At 49.5% G+C, this 8,564-nt stretch overlaps 1 non-coding gene across 1 annotated transcript; it reads left to right on the top strand.

Annotated features, from left to right (window-relative positions):
- Window positions 1-7,271: 7,271 nt before the first annotated feature.
- On the top strand, window positions 7,272-7,378 carry LOC112207461 (U6 spliceosomal RNA). The gene has a single exon (XR_002941898.2). It is a non-coding gene; the product is annotated as a U6 spliceosomal RNA (small nuclear RNA).
- Window positions 7,379-8,564: the final 1,186 nt, after the last annotated feature.

The raw sequence follows: 8,564 nt of genomic DNA, 5'->3' as shown, positions 1-8,564 counted from the left end.
AGTAGCTGGAATTACAGGTGCCTGCCACCACACCCGGCTAATTTTTGTATTTTTAGTAGAGATGGGGTTTTGCCATGTTGGCCAGGCTGGTCTCGAACTCCTGACCTCATGAACCATCCACCTCGGCCTCCCAAAGTGCTGAGATTACAGGCGTGAGCCACTGCGCCCAGCCAGGCGCCCCAGCATTGAGGGAAGAGGAGCCTCAAGTGAGGATAAGTGGGGGCGAGGCTTTTCATGCTTAGGGTAGCCAGAGGCCAGCACTACAAGACCATGTCTAAACGGGGGGACCCCTCTGTCCTGGTCTCCAACCACCCACTCCAAGAACAGAGGCCTCACTCTAGCCTGAAAGACTCTTCTCTGACACTTGACCTTCCCTTTCCACAATCCCTGGAGCGAGAACAGTGAAATCACCTTTGCAAAATTATAACTAAGGAAATTATGACAGTGAATGACATCAGACCTAACCAACTCCATCTTGCTTCTAACATCTAAACTGTCCTCATCCATTCCCGGATGTAGGCCGAACTAGTCTCGGGAAGGAATTTAGTTTGTAGTTTAAACTAAATATAATAGCCCTTCCCAAAAGCTAAACTGTTCTTGTAAAATGAACGAAAGGCCACCAGCCATCAAGTTAGAATAAGAGGGGCTGGAATTCTAAATATTACCAGCCATTATTCTGGACGTCATAAGATTTGCAACTTCTGCAATCATTCTCGAAGGCAACATCACTATTGTGAACCTAAGATTGGCCTTTCGAAATGGATCTTCAGGTTTTTGCATTTCTAAAAACCGGATGGCCCCATCTTTACTTGTCAACCAGGTCTGTGGCCCCCACACCCAGGAACTGACTCAGCAGAAGAGAACAGCTTCAACTCTCTGTGATTTCATCCCCCAGCCAACCAGTCAGCACTCCCGATTCACTGGCCCCCTACCCACCAAATTATCCTTAAAAACTCTGATCCCTGAGTTTTCGGGGAGAATGATTTGAGTAATAATACAACTCTGGTCTCTGGCACAGCCAGCTCTGTGTGAATTACTCTGTGTGTGTGTGTGTGTGTGTTTTTTTTTTCTTTCTTCTTCTTTGAGATGGAGTTTCACTTTTCTTGCCCAGGCTGGAGTGCAGTGGCTCAATCTCAGCTCACCGCAACCTCCACCTCCCAGGTTCAAGCAATTCTCCTGCCTCAGCCTCCCCAGTAGCTGGGATTACAGGCATGTGCCACCATGCCCGGCTAAATTTTTTAGTAGAGATGGAGTTTCTCCATGTTGGTCAGGCTAGTCTCTAACTCGTGACTTCAGGTGATCTGCCCGCCTTGGCCTCCCAGAGTGCTGAGATTACAGGGGTGAGGCACCATGCCCAGCCCTGTGAATTACTCTTTATTGCTTTTCCCCTGTCTTGATAAATCAACTCTGTCTAGGCTGCGGGCAATGTGAACCCCTTGGGCAGTTACAATAGGAGGAAGGATGTTCCCAGGTGGGCAGGTATGCAAACCTCCCTACAAAGTCCAAGGAACTTGAGGGGCCCAAGGAAGAGTGGAACCGCCCAACAGGTTCACCTTGCCTGCTGCCTAGAGACAGCTCATTTACCAAGACAGAGGAATTGCCATAGAGAATAATTCACCTGGAGGCGGCTGTGCTGGAGACCTGAGTTTTATTATTACTCAAATCAGTCTCCCTGAGCATTCAGGGATCAGGCTCTTTTTGTTTTGTTTTGTTTTTTGAGACTGAGTCTTGCTCTGTCACCCAAGCTGGAGTGCAATGGCGCAATCTCGGCTCACCGCAACCTCCACCTCCCGGGTTCAAGCCATTCTCCTGCCTCAGCCTCTGGAGTAGCTGGTATTACAGGCATGTACCACCACTCCTGGCTAATTTTGTATTCTTAGTAGAGATGGGGTTTCTCCATGTTGGTCAGGCTGGTCTTGAACTCCCAACCTTAGGTGATCCGCCCACCTCGGCCTCCCAAAGTCCTGGGATTACAGGCATGAGCCACCGCTCCCGGCCTTTTTTGTTTTTTAATCATAATACAATTTTTTTCTTATCAACGAAAGTCTGGCATGAAATGAAATAGAACATTTTGAAATACATATAAAGAGACAAGGCACGGTGGCTCACGCCTGTAATCCCAGCACTTTGAAAGGCCGAGGTGGGCAGATCACAAGGTCAGGAGATGGAGACCATCCTGGCTAACAGAGTGAAACCCCATCGCTATTAAAAATACAAAAAGTTAGCCAAGTGTGGTGGCCGGCACCTGTAGTCCCAGTCACTTGGGAGGCTGAGGCAGGAGAATGACGTGAACCCGGGAGGCAGAAGTTGCAGTGAGCCGAGATCGTGCCACTGCACTCCAGCCTGGGCGACAGAGAGAGATCCGTCTCAAAATAAATAAGTAAATAAATAAATAAATAAATAAATAAATAAATAATAAAGACAGTGAAAAAAATAGTCACATATTCTTGAAAGAATTACTGGTAACATTTCAGTGTCCTTCTAGCACTTTTTTCTAAGTATACATATAGATTTTCCCCACTAATCAGATTTTTTTTTTCTTTTCTTTTTTCTTTTTTCTTTTTTTTTTTTTTTGAGACGGAGTCTCGCTGTTTTCCAGGCTGGAGTGCATTGGCATGATCTCAGATCACTGCAAACTCTGCCTCCCAGGTTCAAGCAATTATCCTGCCTCAGCCTTCCAAGTAGCTGGGATTACAGGCGCCCACCACTACGCCAGGCTAATTTTTGTATTTTTAGTGGAAATGAGGTTTCACCATATTGGCCAGGCTGGCCTCAAACCCCTGACATCAAATGATCCGCCCGCCTTGGCCTCCCAAAGCGCTGGGATTAATGGCGTGAGCCACTGCGCCCGGCCTTAATCACATTTTTCTAAAAACGAAGTGGGAAATCTCATGGGGTCCACCAGGTACATTCGGCCCCTGTCCTGTATGTTGGGATTTTCAGAATGAGAGTCTGCAGGGGGTCCCCAGCACCTTCTCTTCAGCGGCAATACCGCTCTCGGCCACAAGAGAGGGATGTGTGCTCAGGCACGTCGGCTCCAAAGCTGGAAAGGGTAGCCCTGGCACCTGGCGCTGGCAGCTCCCACTTGGATCATCCTTAGTCACTCCTAGCTTTATTGCTCACTGCTCAGTGCGCTTCTTGGAAACCTTGGTTCATGAGGGAAAAAAAAGACAACTCACATGCTCACTCTTGCACCGTTCTGCCCGAATTTGACAAATCTTTGGACAGCTCTCCCTTCGTGTTGCAGCCTCGGGCTTCGCAGGTCATCGCCCCCAGCCTCACACCCTTCACCAATTTCCCATCATTGCCCAGGACCCATGAGGCCTGCTGTGCCTGGATGCCCTGGTCCAGCTTCCGACCTCCTTTCCCGTCACCTGCCACCCCACACACTCTGTTTTCAAACAGCAGTGGCCTTACCTCAGCAGCGATTGCGATCACTCACCTCTGCCACCGGCAGACCTTCAGGCGTGCTGCATTTTTTTTTTTGGACGGAGTCTGGCTCTGCTGCCCATGCTGGAGTGCAATGGTGCAACCTTGACTCACTGAAACCTTCGCCTCCCGGGTTCAAGAGATTCTTGTGCCTCGGCCTCCCAAGTAGATGGGACTACAGGCACCCACCACGATGCCTGGCTAATTTTTTGTGTTTTGAGTAGAGATGAGGTTTCACCACGTTAGCCAGGCCGGTCTCGACCTCCTAACCTCAGGTGATCCACCCACCTCGGCCTCCGAAAGTGCTGGGATTACAGGCGTGAGCCACCGTGCCCGGCCTGAACTGGGAAAACCTTTGGACAGCTCTCCCCTTGTGTTGCAGCCTCGGGCTTCGCAGGTCATCGCCCCCAACTTGACACCCTTCACTGGTTTCCTCTTATTTCCCTGGACCCAGTCTGAACCTCTCATAAGGCCTGTCAGGCCCCAATGTCCTGGCCCCGCTTCTAACCTTTGTCCCTGCTGCCCACCACCCCACATACGGTTACCGGACAGCACTGGGTTCATGTCAGCTGCGATTGCGAACACTCAGCTCTGCCACCAGCAGACCCTCCTGTATGTAACTTTCCAGAAGGCTCTTCCCAGCATTTCTTTTTTTTTTTTTTTTCTTTTTTGAGATGGAGCTTCACTCTGTGGCACAGGCTGGACTGCAGTGGCATGATCTCGGCTCACTGCAACCTCCACCTCCCGGGTTCAAGCAATTCTCCTGCCTCAGCCTCTCAAGTAGCTGGGATTACAGGCGCACCACCAAACCCAGCTAATTTGTGTATTTTTAGTAGAGACGGGGTTCAGCCATGTTGGCCAGGATGGTTTCAATCTCTTGACCTCGTGATCCGCCCACCTCAGCCTCCCAAAGTGTTGGGATTACAGTGTCAGCCACCGTGCCTGAACTTCCCAGTATTTTATAAGCAGTTACCTCTTCCCAGAAGTCTCCCTCCACCCTGCAATTCTGTGTTATGTAATTCTCTGAGCTTCTGTGGGGCACAATGAGCCCCCGTCACACCACTTAGCACACTGGAGTGTCTGCCTGCCTTCTCAGATGGAAGCTCCATGAGCGTGAGCCTGTGTCAGCCTCACGCACGCATATCCCCAGCACTTCAACACCATGCTTGGCACCCCATAGGGCTCAGTAAGGATTTTACTAAATATGGCCAGCTACAGTGGCTTGCACCTATAATCTCAACACTTTGGGAGGCCAATGTGGGAGGATCGCTTGAAGCCAGAAGTTTGAGACCAGCCTGGGCAACATAGTGAGACCCCGTCTCTTCAGAATATTAAACACTTAGCCAGGTGTGGTGGCGTGCACCTCTAGTCCCAGCTACTCAGGAAGCCAGGGTGGGATAGTCACTTGAACCCAGGAGCTCAAGGGTGCAGCGAGCTATGATTGTGCCACTGCACTCCAGCCAGGCTGGCAGGAGATCCTCTCTCTAAAAAAAGTTGACTAAATGTGTGAATGAAGGAATGAATGAGTGTGTTCTTCCCTGTTCCCCAAGAAGGGTCTGCAAAAGCCAGTGCCCTTCCTTCCATCTCCTTCCCTCCCTGTTCACCAGGTGCCTCTCATTGTCTCCCAAGCCTCTGCAGACACATCCCAAGGAACAATGCTGCTGAAGGACTAGTTCTCTTCCTTGTGATGGTGGAAAGAAATGGGATTCAAGCCAGGCACTGTGGCTCATGCCTGTAATCCCAGGACTTTGGGAGGCTGAGGCGGGAGGATTGTTTGAGGCCAGGGGTTTGAGGCCAGCCTGGGGAATATAGTAAGACCCTCATCTCTACAAAAAACAAAGATTAGCCAGGTGTGGTGGTGCATGCCTGTAATCCCAGCTGCTTGGGAGGCTGAGGCAGGGGGATAGCTTGAGCCCAGAAGGTTGAGACTGGAGTGAGCCATGATCACACTGGTGCACTAGAGCCTGGGTGACAGGGTTAGACCCTGTCTGTAAAAAATACTAAAAAAAAAAAAAAAAAAAAAAAAAAAAAAAAAAGGAGGCCAGATGCAGTGGCCCACACCTGTAATTCCAGCACTTTGGGAGGCCAAGGCAGATGGATCACCTGAGGTCAGGAGTTCGAGACCAGCCTGGCCAACATGGTGAAACCCCATCTCTACTAAAAATACAAAAATTAGCTAAGTGCGGTGGCATGCACCTGTAATCCCAGCCACTCGGGAGGCTTAGGCAGGAGAATCGCCTGAACCCAGGAGGCAGAGGTTGCAGTGAGCCGAGATCGGGCCACTGCACTCCAGCCTGGGTGACAGAGCAAGTTTCCATCTCAGAAAAAAAATAAAAATTAAAAAAATAAATAAATAAAAGATATGGGATTTGGAGTGAGGCCAACCCAGCCTCAGAACTGGCTCTACCACTTACCAGCTGTGCACTTACCTTATTTTCTCCATTTGCAAAGTGAGGAAAACAGGACCAAGCTTGCAAGGTTTCTGTGAGACAGCGCCTGCCAGCCTGACATGTGGTAGGCAGTCATTAGATCAGGGTCTTCCTCCCTCTTTCCCAGTGTCCCCGCCTAAGCTCCCTCTGGAACCTTGGGACACACACACTCCTGTAATCTCAAGTAGCAGCTGCTACTTCCCTGACCCACCTCTGTCCTCCCCAAGGTTACCCTGTCCTCTATGCCCCCACAAAGAGTAGTGCCAGACACAGAATAGATGCTCCAAAGATATGAAAAGAATAAAGGAGTGAATGAAGCAGCCACTGCAGTATCCCTGAGGGCATGCTCCCCAGTAGCCACCAGCCTCCTTTATTTATGTTTTTTCTTTTTTTTTTTTGAGAAAGAGTCTCACTCTGTCACCCAGGCTGGAGTGTAGTGGTGGGATCTTGCCTCAATGCAACCTCTGCTTCTGCCTCCTGGGTTCAAATGACTCTCCTGCCTCAACCTCCCAAGTAGCTGGGATTACAGGCGCCCACCAACATGCCTGGACTTTTTTTTTTTTTTTTTTTGAGATGGGAGTCTCAGTTTGTCACCAGGCTGGAGTGCAGTGTCGTGATCCCAGCTCACTGCAAACTCTGACTTTTTGGTTCAAGTGATTCTTCTGCCTCAACCTCTTGAGTAACTGGGATTACAGGCACACACCACCACACTCAGCTTATTTTTGTATTTTTAGTAGAGATGGGATTTCACCATGTTGGCCAAGCTGGTCTCAAACTCCTGACTTCAGGTGATCCACCCACCTCCACCTCCTAAAGTGCTGGGATTACAGATGTGAGCCACCGTGCCAGCCGTCAGTTTGGGTACTTTTTTTTTTTTGAGACAGAGTTTTGCTCTTGTTGCCCAGGCTGGAGTGCAATGGTGCAATCTCAGCCCACCACAACCTCTGCCTCCCAGGTTGAAGCAATTCTCCTGCCTCAGCCTCCCGAATAGCTGGGATTACAGGCATGTGCCACCATGCCTGGCTAATTTTGTATTTTTAATAGAGACAGGGTTTCACCGTGTTGGCCAGGCTGGTCTCGAACTCCTGACTTCAAGTGATCCACCTCAGCCTCCCAAAGTGCTAGGATTGCAGGTGTGAGCCACCAAGACCGGCCAGTTTGAGTGCTTCCTATCAATCCACTTTTGTCTCCTGACTCTTCCTCCTCTTCATAGTATTGAGTCCATCTAGTGAGTTTTAAATTTTTGTTATTGTATTTTTGTTTTAAAATTTCCATTTGAGTCTAGGTGCAGTGGCTCATGCGTGTAATCCCAGCACTCGGAGGCCAAGGCGGTCAAATCACTTCAATTCAGGAGTTTGGGACCAGCCTGGGTGACATGGCAAGACCCTCTCTCTACAAAAAAACACAAAACTTGTGCTCTTTTCAGTAGCACATGTACTAAAATTGGAACGACACAGTGAAGATTAGCATGGCCCCTGTGCAAAGATAACATGCAAATTTGTGATGCATCCCATATTCTTGCCACAGTCTGCTGCCTGTTACTTCGCTTTGCTTCCCTTCCCCGGATCCTGCCATAACGTCACAGGGCCCATGACGCCATACCCTTTCCATGTTCATCTCCCATTGCACCACTGAGGTTGGAGACTGGAGAACAATCTGGCCATCCCCACTCAGGCGTGGCACCTTGCCACCTGCCCCCTCGTGCAACAATAAATAAATTTAAAAAAATACAAAAATTAGTCAGGCATGGTGGTCCACACTTTTAGTCCCAGCTACTAGGGAGGCTGAGGTGGGAGGATCGCTTGAGTCCAGGAGGCAGAGGCTGCAGTGAGCTGAGACTGTGTCACTGCACACAGCCTGGGCAACAGAGTGAGACTCTGTCTTAAAAAAAGAGGGCTGGGCATATGTACCAGCTACTTAGGAGGCTGAGGCAGGAGAATCGCTTGAACCTGGGAGGGGGAGGTTGGAGTGAGCCAAGATCGTGGCAGGGCACTCCAGCCTGGATGACAAGAGCCAAACTCCATCTCAAAACCTCAAAACAAAACAAAACGACAAAACAAGACCAGGTGCAGTGGCTCATGCCTGTAATCCTGGCACTTTGGGAGGCCAACGCGGGTAGATCACCTGAGGTCAGGGATTCAAGACCAGCCTGGGCAACATGATGAAACTCCGTCTCTACTAAAAATACAAAAATTAGGCTGGGCATGGTGGCCCACACCTCTAATCCAAGCACTTTGGGAGGCCAAGGCAGGCGGATCACGAGGTCAGGAGATTGAGACCATCCTGGCTAACACGGTGAAATATCATCTCTACTAAAAATACAAAAATTAGCTGGTCATGGTGGTGGGTGCCTATAGTCCCAGCTACTTGGGAGGCTGAGGCAGGAGAATTGATTGAACCCGGGAGGTGGAGGTTGCAGTGAGTGGAGATCGGTCACTGCACTCCAGCCTGGGAGACAAAGCAAAACTCTGTCTCAAAAAAAAAAAAAATATATTAGCCAGGTGTGGTGGCAGGTACCTGTAATCCCAGGTACTTGGGAGGCCAAGGCACCAGAATCACTTGAACCAGGGAGGCAGAGGTTGCAGTGAGCTAAAATTGTGCCATTGCACTCCAGCCTGGGTGACAGAGAGAGACTCCATCTCAAAAAACAAACAACCAAAAAACAAAAACAAAAACAAAAAGCAAAAAAAAAAAAAAACTGTAGTA

The sequence above is a fragment of the Pan troglodytes genome, chromosome 19, assembly GCF_028858775.2.
Source record: "Pan troglodytes isolate AG18354 chromosome 19, NHGRI_mPanTro3-v2.0_pri, whole genome shotgun sequence".
NCBI classification, from domain to species: domain Eukaryota; kingdom Metazoa; phylum Chordata; class Mammalia; order Primates; family Hominidae; genus Pan; species Pan troglodytes.
Note: the sequence above shows the minus strand (reverse complement) of the source record. Positions and strands in the feature narration are given on the sequence as shown.